This window comes from Aotus nancymaae, unplaced genomic scaffold (genome assembly GCF_030222135.1).
Source record: "Aotus nancymaae isolate 86718 unplaced genomic scaffold, 86718_ANA_hifiasm-v0.15.2.pri h1tg000155l, whole genome shotgun sequence".
NCBI classification, from domain to species: Eukaryota; Metazoa; Chordata; class Mammalia; order Primates; family Aotidae; genus Aotus; species Aotus nancymaae.
In genome coordinates this window covers 3,285,134-3,309,615 of record NW_026988570.1, presented here as the reverse complement: position 1 = coordinate 3,309,615, position 24,482 = coordinate 3,285,134, and the positions used below count along the sequence as shown (strand labels likewise).

At 43.9% G+C, this 24,482-nt stretch overlaps 1 pseudogene; it reads left to right on the top strand.

Moving 5' to 3' along the window:
- The first annotated feature begins 12,254 nt into the window (after positions 1–12,254).
- LOC105705712 (SHC SH2 domain-binding protein 1-like) overlaps positions 12,255–24,482 on the top strand; it is a 28,382-nt pseudogene continuing 16,154 nt past the window's right edge.

The window sequence follows — 24,482 nt, the reverse complement described above, 5'->3', positions numbered from 1 at the left end:
GCCTGAGAGGGAGTGGAGAGGACTGACTTCAGGCCACAAACTCAGCATTTTGTGAAGACAAGGACAAATTCACATCTCAGCATCTTGAAAGAAAACCCCAGACATGGAAAGGAATCCACCTGATTGGGAGGAGCCGTGGTTGCCAGCTAGGACCCAGGTTCTAGGGCTGCTTCTGCCGCAGTCTCTCCGGAGACACTGAGCAAACTTCCCACCCTTCTCAGAGCCCAGGTCCCCATCTCTAAGTTAGAAACTAAGGTTCAGAGGATGCAGCACCATTGAGAGGGAGCCAGCCAGAGCCAGCTTTCTAGCCAGGGACCCTGATTTTCCTCAGTAAAGAGCTTGCTGGAAGTTGTTTCCTGGGGTGTGAAATGGGGGCCTTAGGTACCTCTTTCCCATCCAGGTTCACAAGCTTTTACCCAAAGCATTAAGCATTTTCAGAATCGAGAACATCGCAGTTCTGGAAGAGTAGCAGCTTCACGTGGCATATTACATGACACCCTGGCAGAGGGCTGGCACCCATCCCCAAACTCAGGAATATGCTTCAGGGAAATGTGTACATGTTCACTTCCAGTGGGGTCAGTGAAAATGAGAAATAGCCTCACGTCGGGTCAGCTCAGATTTTGCTTTCCAAGGAGCCATGGAAAGACTTCTCTGGCATAGAAAAGGCAATGGCAGCAGACCTGGCAATGGAGAGAAGGCATCCACAGAACGTGGGGGTCCTGGGCTCCTGCTCCTCTCAGCTAGCATGTGCCCTGAGCAAGAATGCAAATGTGAAAATGTCACATCTAACACTTGTGTGTGTTATCTTCCTCTTGAAGAAAGCACCTGTCCTCAGAATGAGCCCAGAACACTTCAGGGCGCCCTGATCCCCTGCCTGCCCACAGGCTTCCACCTGGGCTTCCGGAGGGGACAAGGTGTCCATCTGCCTGTTGCCTCTACTTGTTCCCATGCAGCAGCCTCCTGAATATCACAGTGACACAGCCCCGCTCTCCTCTGAACCCGCGTGCAGCACAGGGAGCCAGGAAGACCTTGATTCCTCACATGGCTCTTTTGCTCTTGGTCTGAGATACACTCATGAAGGGCAGTCACAACTCAGGCTTGCATGACACCTCCTGGCATTTTGCTGTGAAAGGGGCTGCAGCTGAATTGCTTCTTGGTAAACCATAGTGCCTGCCTTTGGATTCCAATACCGGCTCCACCACCTGTAAGGCGGCTTCGATTCCCGTCTGTAGCATGGGGGCGATAATGGCTAACACTCAGCATGGTTTCATCAGCTCATGCGCATAGAATGAACAGCACAGTTCTTGTTCATGGTGGCCTTCCCCCTACAAATCAATGTTAGTTTTCTCTCCTCTTTGAGTCTAAATGAACAGGAACCACATTCAGTTAACTCACTTTCATCATCTGTTTAGAAGTCTTCTAATTCCTTTCATGCTATTTTTAAATGGTCTTAAAAAACTATAACCGTTAGGGCAACATAAAGTTCTAAAGAGATACTTGGAAACTGTTTTAAAACTAATGTATCCCTCAGACACCTTAGTGAGGGAGACTTCGTCCTGGTAGGCTTTTGCATTGATCTTCTCAGCATTTGCCTTAGAAAGCTTTCAGAAGTAGATGTTATCATTTTTGTACAGGACACTAACAAGTGAAAAAAAAGGCAGGTGCATTATTTTCTCTGCTATCTGTGCACATTGAGTCACCAGCTGAAGATGGAGGTAAAATGGGCTGTGGAAGGCCTACCTCGCTCTCCAGGGAAGCTCCTGTTGCTCTGGCTTGTTCAGGTCCCCAGCTCAGTGGGCTTCTGTATGGTGGGGGCTCTGGCATCCTGACATTGAGTGATGAAAGAGGTGACCATCTCTCCAGAAACTTATGTAAAGAAAGGCTTTTGCTGGGGACAGAGGAGAAAGGGGGCAGTATGGCCACCCAGGGCTCAGGGGTCCGAATGGGACTTCCAACCACATTCCCACCACCCTCTTGCTCTCATGGAGATGAGTGAACCTCACCGTTTATATCACTACTTGCTGTTTCTGAGTCTTGGTTTTCTCATCTATAAAATAAAGATAATGCCATCTACCTCAGAGGGTTCTTGCAAGTTAGAGAGCATGCTCATGTAATACCAGGCATGTAACTGCGTATTATTATGGCGATGTTGCTTACAGCTACAAGAGAGGAGCCTCCAATTCAGAAGTCCAGAATGTTTCTTTGGCAGGATCGATCCAACCTAACTGCAGAAGGATTTCCATGTGACTGATATTGAGGGTCACTTTCTAGCTTTCAGCATCAGTAGGATTTCATTAGTTCCCAAGGTGGTCCCCATGAAGTGAGCTGGAGGCAGTGAAAGGGTGGAGTCACCAACATACCTGTCACCACCTTAATGAAGTCTTCATTAGAGGTAGCATGCAGTTTGTTCTCAAGTCTAAATGGATTTTTGCATGTGGATGGATATATACACTTGCCACTGTAATGAAACAATTCGCATGGAAATGCTTTGAACAGAACCACACCAACACATTCATATCCAGGGAAGACGTTGTTTTTATGTGCAGACACGCCAACCTGTGAATAACCAGACTGGTGGTGCACAATACTAGCAGATAGTTTGTGTCTTTCCACCTCTTTCTGGTTAGAGACACTTCGTTTGTGTCCCCAGCCACCCCTACGTGCTCTAAGTGGACTTAACTGATCTTTCAAAGCTTGGCCTCCAGTTCTCATAAGCTAGACTTGCTGGGTGTATTTGTCAGAATAGACGTAATCCTGCTCCAATATCAATTAACTTCCCCATGTCTCTGTGTACAGTAAATGTTTAGTTGTCATTCATATCCAGCCTGATGCAAGGCAGGGGCCCCTTCTCTGCACTCTTGGTCCTGAGGCTCTCTTGCAGTAACCAGTGCTTCCCTCACTTCCATGGGGGATGCAGCGACCTGGCCCAGCTGCACCAGGCTGGGAAATGGAGGGCTGGCATGGTATTTGGTGAGCCCCCATGTCTTAGACACTGGCATTGGCAAAACTAGACTGGGCTGCCTTTTTTCCAGAAATATCTTCTTGCTAAATGTGCATCCACGTGTACCACATTTCTAGTGGAGACGCAAGAAGGCCTGCTGCCCCATCCTCCACAGGCTGGTTATACTCACATGGTATTGCCCTGTGGTTTCCATGTGAAAGGCACACCCTGAGTGAGGTGCCAGACTCTCCTCTGGGCTGTGGTGGGCATTCTCATTTCTGTTTTTGTAGGCTTTACAGCCCACAAAAAAGACATGTGTGGCATAGTTTATTGATATACTTTCTACAGAAATGTATAAGTATATACATATAATGGACCTACAGCTTCAGAAATTAGTGTTATACTCTATTGTATTTCTTTTTAATCTCTCATTCTCATTTCTGCTTTTCTAGGCTTTACAGTGTATACAAGACATGTGTGCCATAGTTCATTGATATACTTTCTGGAGAAATACATAAATATATAAATATAATGGACCTACAGTTTCAGAAATTTTTAATGATAAAAATTATGTTCAAAATGAAATGGAGATGGCTATCTTAGAGGTCAAAGAGGTAACTTCTTGACTGACTAAAATACCATATTTGGTTCCTTTCAATATTCTGTGATTATTCTCCTTTTGTGACAGAGGTTTTCTCAAATGCATGTAGTTTTTTTCTTTTTTTTAATGAGGTCCTCAGGTCTTTTGGAAAGGCATCACACTTTGCACTAATCTCTTAGTGTTACGACCACCTTTAAATTAAAAAAAAAAAAGTTTAAATATTTATTTTCTCGTCACTGCACCATAAAATTTTCCACCATGACAAAAGCAAGCCATTTAGTCTTGCAAGGAAGGAGAAGCAAGATGGATGATCTCCAAGCTGGAGAGCTGCCTGTCTTCCTTCTTCTTCTCTTTCTTTGTTATTTGTTGGGCAGGCTGTAGGAGCAATGGGAATGAGGAGACAGAGGGCAGTGTCTATACTCTCTGGGCCCCATAGCAAGTGCCATCTCTGTCCAAAAGGTGGAGCTGTGGTCCCGTAGCCAGGGTGGAGCCCTGTGGACCCTGCCAGAGAGCCTGTTCCCAAAGGGAAGGCCAATAATCACCTGTTGCTTCTTCTGCCTAAACATTTCAGACATGGGTGCCCTGGCAGCAGCACACAACTATAAAAATCATGGCAATTTCCAATGCTGGGCCTCAAAAACTGGTGAAGATTGAGAAAATGAGAGCATTTTCTCCCCAAAAACAGTCTGACAGTATCTTTTGTTTTGACTGAAATTCAGGGTCTGAAGTTAGCAAAGTCACCTGTGCTGCAGGACACTGCCTGGCTGGTGGGGAGTTGGCCTGTTGTGATGTGTAGCCCTAACTTGACCTTGAAAGTGGGATAATAATGACCAACTCATTACCCTGCCTGCCTTGAGGCTGCTTAAGCTCTAACAAGGATAACTTTGGAAACCCGTGGAGCCCATAGACATAGGAGGGCCCACTAGCTGTCCAGGTGGCCACTTGGGTCCCTCTCCATCAGCAGTCTGCCTTTTTAGCCTGAGCAGACACTCCCAGCTCCTGGGGACGCCAACTGCCTATGATACCACCAGTAATCTCTCCTGCCTCTATTCACACATTAAATGCACTTTTTTAAAGCCTATTCAGTCTCTGGTAACTGCAACATTTGATAAGTATTTGAATGGGGACTTTAGAGACCAGTTTCCAATTTAATTTAAAACTTTTCACTTTCAATTCTAATTTTTCTAAAATTGAAATTTCTGGCAAGACTCAGGGGAGGCCAGGTAGAACTATTTAAGGGTAGAAGCCACTTAGACATGCTTTAAACCAGTGGTTTGCAACCCTGGCTATATATTAGAACCAACTCGGAAACTTTAAAGACTCCTGATGCCACAGTGAGGTACCCCTGGCCAGGGCCACGGTATGAGTTTCCAGGGCCCCTATGTCTGTAAAAATATATTGAGATATTTTATGACTGCTTTAGTATAAAGACAAATATGTTCATCTTGCATATTAAAACCTCTTCTTTGACATAAAAGTCTGTTTTCTTCATTTGATTTCAAGTGAAATGTAAACCTTTTGTGTGTTCTAGGCACCGTGCCTAGTGGGTAAGTCGGCCCTACAGAGAAGGACTTAGAGTTTATGGGGTAAACTCAGCCTTCAACATTTTCTTAAGCTCCTCCAGGCCATCCTCTTGCAAAGTCAAGGTAGATAATCATTTTCAACCATCCAGGACAGAAGGCCTACTTGGTTAGACTGGTCCTGATGATGCAAAATAACCTGGAGAGGTCTCTTTCCTTTAGTTCTAATGGACCATGTCCAGCCAAGGTCAGCCTGAAGAGACTCAGCCCTGCCTGTTCTAGACCCTCAAATTCTTGTAAAATCAAACATCCCTAACTCCCAGTCCTTACACCTTTGGGATTCTGACCTATACCTGCTGCCAATGCACCCTCCATCTCAGAGCTGGAAAACCAGAAGGACCTTGTAGACTCATCTCATTTCTAGTTGCAGAAGCAGTCTTGTCACTGGAGCATCTGGTTCAAGGTCATGAAAATGGCCAAAGCTAGAACTGAGGCCAAGCCCTGTCTCTGCATCTCATGCTAAGCAACCCCTCAAGAATGAACCTCAGGGCCCAAATGGACAAAACCAGTATGCTTTCTTGAGGGTGTAACTTGGTTGGCCCTTCTCTCTGCCCAAGAGCAGGCCCAGTGGTGAAACCATGAAAGATCAGTTGCTCTCTGGTTGACATTATCTATAGCTTGTCTGAGAAGAGGGTGAATAAGAACCAAAGAGGAAGCCTCCAGAGACACCACCAGAAGGCTGCTTTTTACACCAGGTTGATGCCAGGTTCAGAGGGAGGGGGAGATGAATGTTAGTGATGGCCACAAGAGAGCTGCAGATGTTCTAAAAGATGGGGGACAGCTGCTTTAGCTGACTCCATGCCCATGGCATCCCTTCCCTCCTCTAAACTTTCCCTCTCTCACTCCTTCCTTCTTTCTTTTCTTCTTTCCCTGCATCAACAAACACCTGTTGAGAACATATTCCTAAATGTGTGGGAGACTGCAGAAGGTGTCTAACAAGGAAGAAGGACATCAAGCCTCCAGGGCCTATGGGGAGAAAGCCCAGCACTTATGTAAATTACAGAACATCAGCAGCAGGTCAGATATAAAAGGGTACAGGACAGGGGGCACAGGGCAGGGAGCATGTCATGGCCTTGGGGCTTGCTGAAGCCAGGGTCTCATAGGTAGTGCCATTTGAGCTGATTTTTGAAAAATGCTCTTTGGTTGTCATGGAGATGAGGCTGGCAGGTAAGCATGCACAAGATGTGGAATCGAAGGGAGTTTGAGTGTTTTCGAGTGCTGTTGACTCAAGTGCTTCCCATTAGGAGTCAGAGCATTAATGAAATGCAACCACCTCAGTCATTTCTTGGTATCCTTTCTGCAAATACAGCTGAGAGCCAGAGCTGGGCATTTAGCTAAAGGATCTTTGGGTTTTTTTTGCTTCTGTGTACACTCCCTGAAAGCAATTACAGCATTGTCAAAAAGCCCTGCATTTTCACAGGTTTCTCTGAGCAATCCAATGAAAAAATAGGACGGCTACATGAAGGAAGTGAAGAAATGGCTTACAGGGAGCAGAGCTGCAAAGTTGATGGGTGATGCATGTTTTCCTTAGGAGATCCTCAGCCACCTCAAGCCTGTCTGCACAGCAGCCACAGTCCTCTCAGAATTCATCACTATCTTCTAGTTATTTTGGTATCTTCTCAAAGCTATGCCCAATGAAGTACAGCACAGATCAAGGGCTTTAAAATGGTTTTTATTTTAAATTACCATTTTAACCATGCATTAAAGAAGGGGGAAGAGAAATATACCCAAACATTAACAGGGTTTGTGCTTGAGTAATGGGCTTTTTTGCTTCTCTCTCTCATATTTTTTTAACTTTTATTTAAAAATAATCACAGACTCACAGTAATTTGGAAAAATAACACAGAAAAATCCTGTGTACACTTCTCCCAGCCTCCTCCAATGGTTACATCTTGTATGGTACAGACACACAATGGAATATGACAGTCTAATGAGAACAAGGACACTCCAACTACCCACAACAGTATGGATGAATGCGTTCAGAAACATATCATTGTACAGCATCAAAACCAGAAAGTTGACATCAGTGCAATGCTATTAGCTTGACTACAGACCTTGCTCAGATTTTATCAGTTTTCACACACACCTATTCATCTCTGTGTAACTTTATGCAAATTTATCACATAAAAAATTTGTAGCCTCAGATTTTAATAACTTTTTGTAATAAGAATGTATTTGTTTTATAATAAAGAAGAAAGCTTTACTTTTAAATTTTTATTCTGGGAATCTCTCCAAGAAAAAAGAAATCCTAAATATGCAAATTCCTAGACACAAAGTTTTTTATTGCTAATTTACTTCCAATATAAAAAAATTAAATCATGCAAGCATCTCACTAGAAGTAATTAAATATAATTAACCAGAGAACATCTGCTTAATGGACTATTGGGCAACTATTTGAAATGTTTATGAAAAAGGATGTGATAACAGAAAGATGCTTATGATGAGGTGAAGTGAAAAGCAAGCAACATAACTGTACAACGGTGTGATGATGACTACCTAAAAAGAAATCAATGCATGGGGGAAAACAGGAGGCAAACACTGATATGGTTTGGATTTGTGTCCCCACCCAAATCTCATGTCGAATTGTAATCTCCACACGTCAGGGGAGGATCCTGGTGGGAGGTGATTGGATCATGGGGGCATGTTTCCCCCATGCTGTTCTCATGATAGTGAGTGAGTTCTCATAAGATCTGGATCTGATGGTTTAGAAATGCGGCACTTCCCCCTTTGCTAGCTCTCTCTCTCTCTCTCTCTCCTGCTTTGCCATGGTAAGATGTACTTACTTCCTCTTTAGCCTTCAGCCATGATTGTAAGTTTCCTGAGGCCTCCCTAGCCATGTGGAGCTGTGAGTCAATTAAACCCCTTTCCTTTGTAAATTATCTAGTCTCAGGTAGTTCTTTATAGCAGTGTAATAATGAACTAATACACACACAAAAACTGTCCTTCTCTCTACCTTTCCTATTTTTTCCTAAATTTTATTATTGGGAAGGGATTTTCAAATTTTATGCATCCACTGGTGATCTTCTTAAGATACAGATTCTGATCCAGTAGGTTTGAGGTTTGAGGTAGGGTCTAAGATTCTGTGTTTCTCAGGAGCTCCCAGATGACATACGTGCTGCCATTACACAAGCCACACTATGTTTAAACAATGATTATTTTAAAAGTGGACCTTTGGGAATAATAAAGGGCTTCTTAGGTTGAAAATAATAGCCATAAAAAGTTCATTAAAAATCCCCTCTTTTTACAGACTTCACTTGGATTTTCCAAGTAAAGGACAATGGAAACTGGGCTTGTCAAGCCCCAGAGAGAGACTGTTCTTTTGTTCTAAGTTATCTACTGAGATGGGAAGAGTTTTCCACCCATTGTTAGATGTACTCACCTCCAATTCAAGGTGTGACTCTTGTCCACTCTGCTTTTCCTAGGAGACCTTATTTTGTTCCCATATCATCATGACGCCTAAGAACAGGTATCTACCGAGAACCACCTAGAGGATAAAACAGCACAGCCCACAGGCACTCCTCAGACAGGTAACCCTCATGCTCAACAACCACCTGCTTGTTAAGAAAGGTAATGTGAGGAATTGCAGACTCCATTTATCTCTTAGCGGCCTGAACTGTGAAGCACTTTATTTTTCTTTTAATCTTTCAGCAGGAGCTCCTTCTGTTCTAGCATTGCCAAATAGATTATAAAAAAGAAAAGTTCTGTTTTTAAAAAAGTCAGCCTTCCTTATGAGCCAATCAAGCAATATATAATAGCTTTCAGTTATTTTGTAATTTATAGCTCTCAGTGCTCTTCTAGAGATATTATTTGACTTTGATAGCATATTTCCTATTTTAAAAGTAAAGCATTTTCCATATTGAATATATGGATTTTATAAAAGGCAAAAAAATAAGAAAAATTCTATTATAACATTATTACTCATAGAGTTGTATTTTACTATAGTCTTTTTTTTTTTTTTTTTTTTTTTGCCCAAATGGAATACATGTGTGTCTCTTTTTTATGAAACTGCATCATGCAGTGTTAACAGTTTTGTTATATCTACTTGATCCTCAGAGGAGCTGGGAGGAGGCAGGGCAGGTATTACTAATTCCATGTCACTGGAATGGATTCATCCATGATAACATTCAGCTGCAGAAACTCCTCTTTCTAGGGCTTGGCCCAGTACCTTTTCCAGAACCATACACGGTGAAGGCTGATCACAGCCTAAATAGTTCTATAAATAATATATCTGCATAAAAGAAAGTGATAAAGGAGAGAGAATGTTTCCTAGATATTAGTTGCATGAAAGGCAATTTATGGAGTGGCCCCAATCTTTGAAGAGGTACATTAAACTATATTTGGTTTCTATCCAGCCTAGAAAGTGGCACTATATCAGAGATGTATTAAAACCAGACAGCTAACAGACAAATTGTGGTGTTTGCCCACAGTGAAATGCAATAGACAACTCACAATATGAACAAATGCTTTCAGAAAATAGATGAAAGAAGCTTGGCACAAAAGGATACAGACTACATGGCTACATTTACATAAGCACAGAAACGGGCAAACTGACTCTCTGGGGTCAGAGGTCAGGGGTCAGGGGAGTGGTGAACATAAGGGACTAGGGGTCAAGGTGACTCAAGGGCCCAGGCAGGACTCTGGAAGCACTGGTAACAGTTTGTCACTTGATTTGGATGAACACTGGTGTGTTTAGTTTTGGAAATCCTTTGAGCTGTACTTACCCTAAGTTTTCAAAAGCCCCTTGGTTTCTGGTAGGCTGTACCTGTCTTTGCAGCTCCCACAGAATCCATCCATTTGTTCAGTTTCTAGGATCCAGGATCACTCACCTGCCTTTTTTTTTTTTTTTTTGAGACGGAGTTTCGCTCTTGTTACCCAGGCTGGAGTGCAATGGCGCGATCTCGGCTCACCGCAGCCTCCGCCTCCCGAGTTCAAGCAATTCTCCTGCCTCAGCCTCCCGAGTAGCTGGGACTACAGGCACGCGCCACCATGTCCAGCTAATTTTTTGTATTTTTTTTTAGTAGAGACGGGGTTTCACCATGTTGACCAGGTTGGTCTCGATCTCTTGACCTCGTGATCCACCTACCTCGGCCTCCCAAAGTGCTGGGATTACAGGCTTGAGCCACCGCACCCGGCTGGCTTTTTTTTTTTTTTTTTTTTTGGGATGGAGTTTCGCTCTTGTTACCCAGGCTGGAGTGCAATGGCGCGATCTCAGCTCACCGCAACCTCTACCTCCTGGGTTCAGGCAATTCTCCTGCCTCAGCCTCCTGGGTAGCTGGGATTACAGGCATGCACCACCGTGCCCAGCTAATTTTTTGTATTTTTAGTAGAGACGGGGTTTCACCATGTTGACCAGGATGATCTCGATCTCTTGACCTTGTGATCCACCCACCTCGGCCTTCCAAAGTGCTGGTATTACAGGTGTGAGCCACCATGCCTGGCCTTTTTTTTTTTTAATTTCGGGCCTCACACATGCAAATCTAACTGGAGACCATGAAGGAGGGAGAGCTCTGGTCCATGGGTCTCCCCTCCCCACCTGGCAGGCTTTGGTCAACAGCATTCAGAATGAAAGGAAGGCGGTGGTGCTGGCTTTCAAGGCTCCTCCAAACGCAGCACATCCGGGTCCACCTGTCCTCCACTAGCTTTTGCTGGTTGGAGGTAGATAACACACCGCTACAAAAAAGACTTGTCCTGAGAGCAAGGACTGCCCCAGGATTTTGTGACCAGTTGCAACCACCTAAAAGCAGCTCTGGAAAAGAGGTCATTGAAGAGTCTCTCCAGGTGAGGGCTTTGTCTTAGATCATCTGCTGTTTTTAAACAATGAGGAAGACTAAAATAGTCCCAGTGTTTCTATTAAAATGCTCTGTTCTCACTGCTGACAGTTGGTGTAGCAGAACCAAACAAACCTGGGATTCAGTTCAGTTCTGCCCCAAAGCCAGCTGGGTGAGCAGAGGCAAGTCAGTGACATCCAAGCCTCAGTTTCCACAACCCTAGAATGGGGAAGGTAACCCTACTTTGGGCGATTCAAGGAGATAGTGTATAGTGAAAGGGACTAGTATACAGGTTGGCACATAGTGAGTGATTCATAAACTCCTCTTAGAAATAATATCCCAGTCTGGTGTGGTGGCTCACATCTGTAATCCTAGCACTTTGGGATGCCAAGGAAGGAGGATTACTTGAGCTCAGGAGTTCGAGGCCAGCCTGGGCAACATGGTGAGACCTTGTCTCTACAAATAGTAATAATAATATTTAGCTTGGCATGGTGGCATGCACCTATAGTCCCAGATACTTGGGCGGCTGAGGTGGGAGGATTGCTCAAGCCCAGCAGGTTGAGGCTGCAGTGAGCCATGATTGTGCCACTGCACTTTAGCCTGGGAGACAGAGCAAGACCCTGTCTCAAAAAACAAGGTAATATTCCCCTGGGCTTTCATTTATTCAGCAAACATGGATGTGCATCCGCTAGGCACTGGGGATGCAGGAGATGTACCAGGAGGAGGTACCGGAGGCCCTGCCTCCTGGAGCTTACACGCTGCAGGGTGGAAGGCAGCAAATAGGGAGGCAGACACATGAACAACACACTTTTCTCAAGTGTGATGAGTGGTTGTGAAGGAAATAAATAAGGTGGTGAGATGAAAAGAATAGTGGCATTCCATCCACTGACACAGTGGGGAGGTGTCTCTGAGAAGTCAGTGTGATCTGAGACCCTGGGATAGGGACGAACTAGTCCCATGAAGAATGGGGGCTGGGATGCAGAGGAGATGTAGGGGTAACCTCCAGGAATAGGAGAGGGCTTGGCATTGGTAGGACAGCAAAGAGGTCAGTGTGGCTGGAGGGTAGTGGAGAGGATGTGGGATGGTGGGGCTAGAAGATCGGGTAGGGTCCATGTGGTGGGGCAGGGCCTCTGGAGGCCATCGTGAGGCATTTGAGAGTTTGGCGCTGAGCAGGAAGAAGGCTATGCTGGCTCTCAGTTGTTGTGATGTAACGTGACTGGCATTTTAGGCCCTCGATTTGGATGCTGTATGGAGAAGAGACAGCAGAAGGCACATGGAGGGGTATGAATGAGGTGGTCGCGATTATTCGGGGGTAGGGGGGTGACTTAATCTGAGGAGGATGGTTGTTAAGTGGATAGAGGGACATGGACAGACTGGAGAGAGGTTCTGAGGTAGGAGAGACCGGAGATGAGGAAAGGAGAAAGAAAAGAGGGCTCGTGGGCCATAGAGACACGCGGGAGGATGAGAGCTGCTGCCTTAAACGGAAAGGAGGAGCAGGTTTGGGTGGTGGCAGGGGACAAAGCTGGACTCAGGCAGGAGGTAGGAATTTCAGCCGGGAGCTCAGTGGAGAGATTGGAAAAGAAATTTGGGAGTTATCAACATAGATGCCTTTGAAGCCTAGGAAATTGGGTGAGCTCCCTTAGAGGAACAAGGCCTGGTTCCAGCCACAAGGGTCTCCCACCTAAAACCTTTAAAGTCATGTCAAGGAGAGGCCAGCACAGGAGACTAAGGAATAGTGACTGATGCAGGAGAAAGACGGGATGCGTGCTGTGTCAGGAGCCGGGGGTGGGGCGAGGGGGGCGAGGGGGGCGCGGGGGTGGGCGTAGGCTTCCAAAAAGACCGAGAAGCGGGGCTCTGCATGAGTCTCCTCTGCCAGGAGTCTGAAGAGAAGGGAGCAATGTCCTGAAGTTAGAGTCTGGGATTGATGGTGAACTAGACATGGGTTTCAGTGAATGGTGGGTATGGAACCCCAACTGAGGCTGTGGAGGAATGAATCGGGTGAGGGAGGGTGCTAAAGTTGATGCTTCCAATCTTTCCTGGGGATGTGTGTGGAGTTAACCCCTCCAGGAGGCTGGTAGTTCTCCCTGCCGGTCCCCTATGTTCCCACCCATAGTCAGAGGAGCAGCTCAAGAGCACGGGACATACCCTGGGCCCTAGAGGGAGAGGATCTAAGCTGTTAAGACCACGCAGCCACCATTCACATTCAGAACATGTGCCCATGCTGGGAGTGGTTGCAGCAGAAACACTGATTCCCACAAAACTCTAAATAGCGGATGTGGGATGAGTATGGAATGCTAGCCTTTCTCTGTTTTATAGCCAAAGGAAAGTCTTCTGGAAGCCAGCACCTCTTTGGGTGGATCTGAAGGGAGGGAGGATGTGGTTTAAGCTGTTTGGGGCAAAGTTTTCCAGGTGTTGTGAAAGACATACTTATGGGTCTGGGAGTGAAAACAAGGAAGAAAGGGTAGAGCTGTAATGTGACGGGAAATGTTAGTAAATGGAGATTTTTTTCTTTTATTAGGTGGAAAGTGAAGTAAATGAACTCTGCGGTGGTGTCTTCCAACTTTCACTTCCAACTCTCCTGTGTTTGTAGACTCCATGTTCCTAAACAAGGGAAAATACAGCCACAATTTCCAAAGGACAAGTACTTATTTGTTCCTTTAATTTATCTGTACTGAGAATGTTCAATGTGCAATGTAAGAAAAATTGAAAGTGAATAAAGGAAGCTGAAGATGTTTAAAGATATAGTTGAGAAATCCAAAACCTAATGAATTCTTTTAGAAGAGGCGTTTAAGCAAAATAGAACTACGCGGGAGGTTGAGGCAGGAGGGTCACTTGAGCCCAGGAGTTCAAGGCTGCAGTGAGCTATGATCATGCTGCTGCACTCCAGCCTGGGCAATGGGGCAAAACCCTGTACCCTAAAAAAAAGATGATGATGATGAAAGAAATAAAGTAAATAGATGAGAGGCAGATAAGCTGTATTTATAGGATTCCATACATAATCCAGAACCCTGAGTAACTGTGGCCTCAGCATGATAGATATTGATTTCTCTTACACATAAAAGAAATCAAGCAGGGGATGAGGTAGCCAGCCCAGGGCTGTGTTGGTGGGTCTATGAATTTTCCAGGGACCTAACCTGTCACACTCAGCCCAGTCCCCATCCTCATAGTCCAGTACAGAGCTGGAGCTTGAGCTGCATTGGCTGAGCTCTTCAGAGAGAATGACATAAGGGCTCCACTGTTAAGGGCATCACAGGCATTGCTCATGCATCTTCTAAGCTACAGCATTCATCCATGGCCATGTGTAGCTGCAAGAGAGGCTAGGCATGTCTGTGGGTTGGGCAGCAATACAATATGGGTGTTACTATTTTGAGAGAAGCCGAGAAAGTCTGGCACAGAGGCTAATCTACAAAAATCAAAATATGCAAAACAGATGTGAAATTGGTGATAATTCACTGTACAAGTGATGTCTTATCTTACCTCCATTAGCACAAGCCACAGTCCTTGACTCAGCATTTGAGGGCCTCTGCCTTAGTGCCTCAATCTACCTCTCCAAACTTATCTCCCTGTTCACATCCCGAACAGCCCTGGACCTCTGCTAAGCTGGTGATCCCTTAGTTCTGGGTCTCTGCTTGCTTTGTACTGGCTTGAGTTTCAATTCATACACAAAGGACTGGATGAAATCACTGTGTGCATCTAAGTGGGCAAAAAAAAAGAGAGCAATCTTCAGGAGGGAATCACACCTGCACACACATGTGCCTAAGTGACTAGTGGAGTCCACTGCACACAAGATCAGAGATGGGATGGAGAGCTGGTGGACCTGGCACATAAGCTGTTACAGTACTCCCCTGGGAAGAAAGGTTCTCAGGGGCTTGCCCCATCCTGGAGAAGACGTGGCTCCCAGAGATAGCCTCACATGCCAACGGGGTAACTGATCTTGTCATTACCCCCATTTCCAAGCTCACCTCTTTATGTTTATCCAAAGTTCTTCAAAGAGAGATATTTTCTTTGACCAGGGAAGGCCTGTCTGTGTGCAAACACTTGAAAGGAACATCTGTCACTCTTGTAAGGCTCTTATAGGTTCCAAATGACCCTCACAGGGTTTCATTACCTCAAACCTCCAGATTATATTGAAAAGGAGAGGCATATACATGCATGCTTGCAGGTGAAGGGAAGAAACTAGACTTAAGTTTCTACAGATTCTCAATGATGTCTGTGCCCCTGAAAGATTAAGAAGTAGGAATTAACCTGTATTCCGGGGCTGCCTGAGCCTTGCAGCATGACAGTGATCCTAGGGAACTGAAGAGCCACACCTAGGAAAAGAGAGCTGGAGAAAAAGACCCAGTGGCCACAGGTCCCAGCAGGCTTGCTCAGTGACCCCCACCCCACAGAATGCCAGAGACCAGGCTAGATTCTGGATGTAGAGCAGGGCAGCCAGGTGGGTAGTCATACCACCCTCACCGACACACATTGTCAACCAAGAGGCAGATGCATAGGCCTCTGAATGGATGTGTGAGGGTGATTTTTGAACATTTTCATTCTGCACTTAGCTGAGCTAAGCTCTGGCCTCTTAGCACTGAACTGGAGGTGGAGGAGTAAAACAAGGGCTTAGCAAAATGTTTCTTAAATGGTCATTTAAAAACTTTCCTGGTTTGTTGCCATTAAATTGGACTTTACTATTTATGTGAGATCTGGATTTTACTATGTTACTTTTGTAAGCCATTAACCATCTAAAATGTTCCAGAGTCAATTTAGATTTTGATAACAGCTAATATTACAACCCCGATTTAATATTTTGGTTACATAGAAAGTTTTATTTTTAATAAAACAGGAGATGTAGTGGGGAGGAAAGCTGAGGCCTGCATGCAATTACATTAAATACACTCTGACTTTTAATAGCACTATAGTCACGTGACTTTGACAACAGCATTGAATGCTGTATCTTCATGCCACACATGTGACCCGGGACTTTATTAAAATATAAGTCATGTTTAATTGTACAATATGAAAAGCCATTCTCATGTCAATGGGTCTGCTTCCTTCAAATTTCCGCAGTTCAATAAAGGGCCCAAGAGCTACACTGAACAGATCATGAGAATTAGAAATAGAAAAAATCCGTTTACTTATAGGACATGATTTTAGATTCCTTTATTATTCATGCAGTCTTTCACTAAACATTTTTTGAACACTTATGTGAAGAAACATCATCCCAAACTTGGAAATAAGGGGCGACTGACAGCATGTCTTTCCATTGTCACACCATGGCCTGCCAGGATTTTCAAATCTCTGGGAGAATTAATCTGTTTGACATTGCTGCTTACTGATTAGAGCCCAGACTCTGCAATGTTACCTGTAGATTTCTGTCATTAGAGAAGCTGTGGTTTCATTGCTCTGTGGAACATTAACCAATGTTCTATATAACCTAGCAATCATATTCTAACACTCCGTTCCCAAAAAATTTCTAGAAATACCCAATTCTTAAAAATGCTTTTGAACTGGCTTTACTATTATATGTTCCCTTGTTCCTAATGAAATCTATCTTTGACAGACATTTATTCTAGATTGGTGTTTTAATCTATTTGTGCTGCTGTATTAGAAGACCACAGACAATGTAGGTACTTGACAAAAAACAGAATTTTATTTCTACCCTTTCTGGGGTGCAGGAAGTCCAAGATCAAAGCATTGGCATCTGGTGTGGGCCTTCTTGCTCTGTTCTCACGTGGCTGAAGTAGATGGGCAAGAGAGAATAAATGCGAAGGGTAGAGGACGTACAGTAGAATGCAGAACAGAAGCTTCATTTGTAGCTGGAAATATAGGGAAATCTTTTTTTTTTTTTTAAAGAAAAAAGAAAGAAAAAAAATGAAGAAGAGGAAGAAAAAGGAAGAGAAAGAGAGAGAGAGAATGGGAGTATTGCTTTCTTGCCCAGGCTAGAATGCAGTTTAGTAATGGGTATTGAAAACCTCTTTTATACCAATAATTATACTTGATGTAGACAGGAAGGAATAAGGGAAGAAAATAACGAACAAGCAGCCAACCAATATTTCATTTAAACCTATGAAATGCTATGCGATTACTGAGGAGTGATTTACTTCCAATTATGTAGTCACTTTTGGAATAGGTGTGAGGTGGTAATGTATGTTTTGTGTATTTGAAGTGGAGAGTTCTGTAAATGTTTATTAAGTTTACTTGTTCCGGGTCTGAGTTCAAGTCCTGAATGTCCTTGTTAATTTTCTGTCTTGTTAATCTATAAAATCGTTAGCTCTTCTTGTTACATTGATCCTTCTGCCATTATATAATGTCCTTCTTTGCCTCTTTTGCTCTTTGTTGCTTTAAAGTCTACTTTATCAGAGGCGAGAATTGCATCTCCTCCTTTTTGTTTATTTGTTTATTTTTACTCTCTGATTGGTTGATAAATCTTCCTCCTTCTCTTTGTTATGAGTCTTTGTGTATCGTTGCATGTGAGATGGGTCTGGATGCAGCATACCCATGGGTTTTGGCTTTTTATCCAATTAGAATATATATATAGGTTTAATACTGGCATTTAATGCTAGCTGGCTGTTTTGCCCATTAGTTAGTGTAAATTTTTCATTGTGTGAATGCTCTTTGCTTTTTGATATATTTTTAGAAAGGCTGATATTGGTTGTTCCTTTATATGTATAGTGCTTCTTTCAGAAGCTCTTGTAAAGCAGGCCTGGTGGTGGTGAAGTCTCTTAAGTACTTGTTTGTTCGCAAAAGATTTAATTTTTCCTTCAATTATAAAGCTTAGTTTGGCTGGATAGGAAATTCTGGGTTGAAAGTTCTTTTCTTTAAGGATGTTAAATATTGGTCCCCACTCTTTTCTAGCTTGTAGGGTTTCTGCTGAGAGATCTGCTGTAAGTCTGATAGGTTTCCCTTTATAGGTAACCTGACCTTTCTCTCTGGCTGCCCTTAGTATTTTCTCCTTCATTTCAACCCTAGTAAATCTGGCAATTATGTGCCTTGGGGTTGGTCTTCTTGAAGAATATCTTTGTGGTGTTATCTGTATTACCTGGAGTGGAATATTACCCTGCCTTGCCAGGTTGGGAAAGTTTTCCTGAATGATATCCTGAAGAGTATTTTCCAACTTGGATTCATTCTCTTCGTCACAGTCAGGTACACCTATCAAACGTAAATTAGGTCTTTTCACATAGTCCCATATTTCCTGGAGACTTTGCTCATTCCTTTTCATCCTTTTTTCTCCATTCTTGTCTTCTCGTTTCATTTCACTGAGCTGGTCCTCGACTTCTGATATCCTTTCTTCTGCTTGATCAATTCGACTGTTTAAACTTGTGCATGCTTCGCGAAGTTCTCGTGTTGTTTTTCAGCTCCATCAATTCACTTATATTCTTCTCTAAATTGTCCATTCTCATTAACATTTCGTCAAACCTTTTTTCAAGGTTCTTAGTTTCTTTGCATTGGGTTAGAACAAGTTCTTTTAATTCGCAGAAGTTTCTTATCACCCACGTTTTGAAACCTGCTTCTGTTATTGGAACACACTCGTAATCTATTAAGCCTTGTTCCGTTACTGATGAGGAATTGCGATCCCCTGTAAAGGGAGAGGCATTCTGATTTTGAGTATTCTCTGCCTTTTTATGCTGGTTTCTTCCCTTCATTATATATTTATCCATCTGTCGTCTTTGTAATTACCGACTTTCTAACTAGGTCTCTGACATCCAACTTGTTGATTCCCAGCGCCGAAATCTGAGCAATCCACTGCGCCGGCCAAAATAGCGGTGTTAAGATTGATGGTGCTTTTCTGCCCGGGAATCTCCGGACTCTGCACCAAGAACTGGCGTGCTAAGGCATCAGCAAAACCGCCACGCCGGCCACCAGAGTCGCCCTGGCGACCCGTGGGGCTCCTCTGCTGGGAATCTCCTAGTCCGTGAGCAACAAATATTCGTCTGAAAGTGTGGCGTCCTCTTGTTCTCTGCGCTTTCACTGGGAATTATGAGCCCGAGCTGCTAGTGATCAGCCATCTTGGATCTCATATAGGGAAATCTTTATGAAAGAAAGGGAATGCTTTGGCCAGCCCGCGCAGTGAGGAGAGGCACTGGGCTATGACATCCCTGTCCTTTGGACAAATTTAATGTCATCCCTCTTCTTATCTCTTCATCTTTCCCTTTTCTTTCAATCCCAGATCTTCCTTTTCCTTGCTCATCTTTGCCCTTCCTCAGCTGCTCCAATTCTCATTCCTCTGGACCCCATTCTTCTTGCCACTTGTTCAGAAGAGAAGTATTTGGAAGAACTAGGCGGGAGCCTCTCTTCAGAGAGAGAGCTGAGCAGGAGCCCAAGCCACTCTCAGGGGCCTCCTGTGCTATGGGTGGAAAGGAGCTCATTTTAGAAAAAAAAGTTCCAAAGGATCAGAGGATAAAAAAAGAGGCCAGGGAGTCAGGCAATCTACATTTATTTAAAATGGTTTCATGGAGTTGGCCATTCTCTTTAATAGGCAATGTAAAATGATATCAATATTTATGGGCATTTATGCAGTGGGTACTAAGGCAGCCAGCACCTTCACCCAGAGGCAGCCAGGATTATAAAGACGCAGGTCTAATCCTTTAGATGATGAAAGCACATTGCTCCCTGGAGCTGAAATCACTCTTCCAGGGCCCTGGGGCCCCATTTGGCGTTCAGAAAGTGGAACAAAACACAATGATCCCTAAGAACCCTGCCAGGTTAGCGGCTCACCAAACCAAGCTGCTCCTTTTCATCCTTCCCGTCTGTTAAGGCTCATTCTCTCTGATCAAGCCACGGGCCTTAGCACAGCGCAGAGACCACAGATCATTCTCCTAAAGTTGAGCAAATGGCTTCAGGATGGGACAGGGTGGAAACAAAGTCCTCACCTCCAAGTCTAAGCTGAGCTTTTAGCCTTGGAGTGCAATAAACACTCAATGACAGGGAGAAACAAACTCCAGGGGTACCCTCTGGGTGACAGTTGGGCCAAGGTCACTTAGGAAACACCTTTTCATCCCCAGGCCTCATGGGTGTTTCAGAGACCATTGTGCTCATGCAGTTACAGGCTATCTGGCCAGTAGCCCCAAACAAATGTTCTGTGATTTCCATCTCTAGCAGTGGACTGTAAGAAATTTATGAAATGCTGCAGAAGAGTGATTGGTCCTGATGCAAAGCTTCTCACAAATGTGGTCTTTGAAAGCCCTTTCCTTGATAAAGAGATCTTTTGCAATGCTCTCCTCTTCTCTCTCCTCCTCTGGACATATAAATAAGACATCCCAGGGAGGATTCAGAAACACAACAGCAGCAAATCACACAGCAGCTCCACGCTGAGGAGCTTGCAGCCCAGCCATGGAGCCAGGCTCAGGAGCCTGCAGTGCTCAGCTGGGCACAAGGACATTGCAGCCTCCAAGTGGTGAGGATCTGTGGTCCAGGCTTTGGGAGCAGCTCATTGAAAAGGACAAACTATGACAACCAGGAGGCAACTTCCAAAGAACTGAGGTTCCTTGTTTGAGTGTCTCACATGCCATGAGGAGGACTGAAGATCACAGCTTTCCTTTCTTAAAATCCGTAACAGATAGTGTTGCTTTCCTAACGTCCCCATCCCTTACCACCTCAACGCACCCCAAGGCAGCACCTGCCTTCTTTTACCTGAGAAAGTGGATTTCTTCTTGCAGCCTATGCAGAGGCATGGAAGGGACAGCCCCCAAGCCATGCCGAATGGTGGAGGCGTTTAGGAAATACCCCAGCATCTTCACCCCAGGGCAGGAGGACTCAGAGGTGTGTGTTCTACCCTGACTTCCTGAGATCCCAGAGGGACTAAGTTCCCAGTGTCCAGGGCAGTAACCGGCTTCACCTCCTTCCTGGCAGCCTTCCCTCCTCTCTCTCCCATTCCCACCCCCATCAGGGTTTTCTCCACCTTCATGGTAACTTTGCACTTTCATTTTTGTATCTGGGTCTGCTTCTGGGGCAGCACAAAGTGAAGACATCCCTCCTTTTCCTTATTTCTCTCTTCCTTCAGCTTCTTACCATTTACTTTAGAAAGTCTTCAAGGAAATCTTCTCCCCTGGCCCCAGGCAAAGTCACATGCCCCTCCCACAGGCAGGCAGGAGCAAAAGAAGGCAGGGGATATTTACCTTTCCATTTTTTTGGTCTGCTCATTTAAACTACAGCAACAAAGTCTGGGATTATGTAAAGCCACTAATGAAGGGAGGTGAATTGTGAATGGAATTTTGACAAATAACAATAATAATAAATATCTAGTTGGGAACTATGTCTTAGTCTGTTTGGGATATTGTAACTAAATACTGTAAATTGGGTGGTTTAACAACAACAGGAATGGGTTTCTGGAGGCTGGAGTTTCAAGATCAAGGTGCCAGCAGATGGGGTGTCTGCTGAGGTCCATAGGTAGCATCTCCTCCTCTTGTCCTCACTGGTGGAAGGAAAGAACTCTGGTCACTTTGGCCTCTTATAAGGGCACTGACCCCATGAGGGCTCCACTTCCTAATACCATCACCTTGGGGGTTAGGTTTTATCATATGGATTTGGGGTGGACATAAACATTCAGACCATAGTAACCTAATAACCTACCTGGCCAGGCCTCCCGCGGCGGCAGCAGGAGACCCAGTGGTTGAGTCCAGAGTTCCTGCTCCCCTTACCTGCTCCCGCGCTGCCTCCCTGGAAGGGTCAGCCTCCTGAGTTTCTGGAATTACTGGTGCCTGCCACCATGCCTGGCTGATTTTTGTAGTTTTAGTAGAGACAGGGTTTCTCCATGTTGGCCAGGCTGGTCTTGAACTCCTGACCTCAAGTGATCCACCCACCTTGGCCTCCTAAAGTTCTGGGTTATAGGCGTGAGTCACTGTGCCTGACCGAGATCTGATGCTTTTTTTTCTGAGATGGAGTCTCTCTCTGTCACTCAGGCTGGAGTGCATTGGCACAATCTCAGCTCACTGCAATCTCTGCCTCCCAGGTTCAAGCAGTTCTCCTGCCTCAGCCTCCTGAGAAGCTGGGATTACAGGCATGCACCACATCCAGCTAATTTTTGTATTTTTAGTAGAGGTGGGGTTTCACCATGTTGGCCAGGATGCTCTCGAACTCCTGACCTCAAGTGATCCACTTTCATCGGCTTCCCAAAGTGCTGGGATTACAGGTGTGAACCACCATGCCCAGCCTCTATCTGATGCGTTTTATTTGTTAATGAGGTAGACTGTTTTTTTCTAGTAAGTACTCAGTTTGTCAGATTTTAAGCCAACTGTTTGAGAATATTAAAATTAGATCATCTTGAGAACTGCTTAGGTTTATTCAAATGTAATTTATATTAGAATCATAGAATGTTAGATGCAAACTTCTAAGGGTGAATGCTTTAGAGTTCTTTGACTCAGCTGTAAGTCCATTCATTCATTCATTCATTCATTTGAGACCAGGTCTCATTCTGTCACCCAGAGTAAAAGCTGGAGTGTAATGGCATGATCATAGCTTACTGCAGCCTTAACATTTTGGGATCAAGTGACCTTCCCACTTTAGCCTCCTTGAGTAGTGAGTAATTGGTGCATGCAACCATGCCTGACTAATTTTTTTTTTAGTTTTTTAGAGATGGAGTCTCACTGTGTTGCCTAGGCTGGTCTTGAGCATTATTCATTTTTTATAGCAGTTTTGTAAGTGAATTTAGTGCTAAGCCAATGTGAGATAGTTGATAGGGTAGTCATCTTGATATGGGGACTAGTCAGAGAGTGGTGATTGTTAAAAATCGGATACCATGGTTTAAATCAAACAGAATATGTAGAGAGACATTTTATTTAAATACAACATGGTTGACTGGTCTCATCATCTGCAGTCATTTGAACTAGAGAAACCTGTTCTAGAGTGTTTTCATTTAGATGTTTTTCCTCACCCATCTTGAGTGTTCTTTTTCTCTCTTTCTTAGGATATGGTCTACCAGATGACATTGTGATAGAAAAGAGGGGAAAAGGTAACACTTTTGTGGACTGCACGGGTGCTGATATTAAAATCTCAGGCATAAAATTTGTTCAGCACAATGCTGTAGAGGGAATCTTAAGTAAGTATCTGAATGTTTGATGTATTGTTTCTTCTAAGCTTTGAAGGAAAACTGTACTCTCTATGGAAGATAGAATTTAATGAAATGGCACTTGAGTACAGATATACCTTGCTTTGTGGCACTTCACAGATACTGAGTTTTATACAAATTGAAGGTTGTGGCAACCCTGTTTCCAGCCAGTCTGTTGGGACCGTTTTCCCAATAGCATGTGCTCACCTTGTGTCTCTGTGTCATATTTTGGTAACTCTCACAGTATTGTAAGCCTTTTTAAAAAATTATAGATGATATGCTGATCTGTGCCCAGTGATCTTGATGTTACTACTGTAATTGTTTTGGGGTGCCATGAACTACATCCATATAAGATGGTGAATTTAACTGATAATTGTGTAGGTTCTGACTGTTCCGCCAATCAGCCATTCCCCTATCTCTCTCCTTCTGTTTGGACCACTCTATTCCTTGAGACACAGCAATATTGAAATTAGACTGGCTAATAAACCTACAATGACATCTAGTGTTCACATGAAAGGAAGAGTCATCTGTCTCTCACATTAAATTAAAAAACTAGAAATGTTTAACTTAGTGAGGAAGGCACATCGAAAACTGAGATAGGCTGAAACCCAAATCTCTTGTGTCAGTTGGCCAAGTTAAGAATGTGAATGAAAAGTTCATAGAGGAAATTAAAAGCACTACTCTAGTGAACATATGAATGATAAGAAAGTGAAACAGTCTTATTGCTGATATGGAGAAAGTTTCCCTAGCCTGGATAGAAGATCAAATCAGTTACCACATTCCTTAAATTAAAGCCTATTCCAGAGCAGAACCCTAACTTCTTCAATTCTGTGAAGGCTGAGAGGAGAAGAAGCTGTAGAGGAAGAGTTTGAAGCTAGTAGAGGTTGGTTCATGAGGTTTAAGGAAAGACGCCATCTCTATAACATAAAAGCACAAGGTGAAGCAGCAAGTGCTGATGAAGAAACTAGAGTAAGTTACAGAAGATCTAGCTAAGGTAATTGATGAAGGTGGATACACTCAACAATACATTTTCAATGTAGATGAAATAACCTTCTATTGGAAGAAGATGCCATCTAGTACTTTTCATAGCTAGAGAGAAGTCAGTGCTTGGCTTCACAACTTCAAAGGACAGACTGACTCTCTTGTTAGGAGCGAATGTAACTGGTGACTTTAAGTTGAAGCCAGCGCTCATTTACCATTTGGAAAATCCTAGAGCCCTTAAGAATTATGCCAGATCTATTCTGCCTGCGCCTTAGAAATGGAACAACAAAGCCTGAATGGTAGCACATCTGTTTATAACATGGTTTACTGAATATTTTAGGCCCATTATTGAGACTTGCTACTGAAAACAAAAAGATTCCTTTAAAAATATGATTGCTTATTGACAATGTACCTGGCCATTTGAGAGCTATGATGGAGGTGTATCAGGAGATTAATGTTGTTTTCATGCCTGCTAATAACATCTATTCTGCAGCCCATGGATCAAGGAGTAATTTCAACTTTCAAACCTTACTACATAAGAAACATACTTCATAAGGCTATAGCAGCTATTGATAGTGATTCC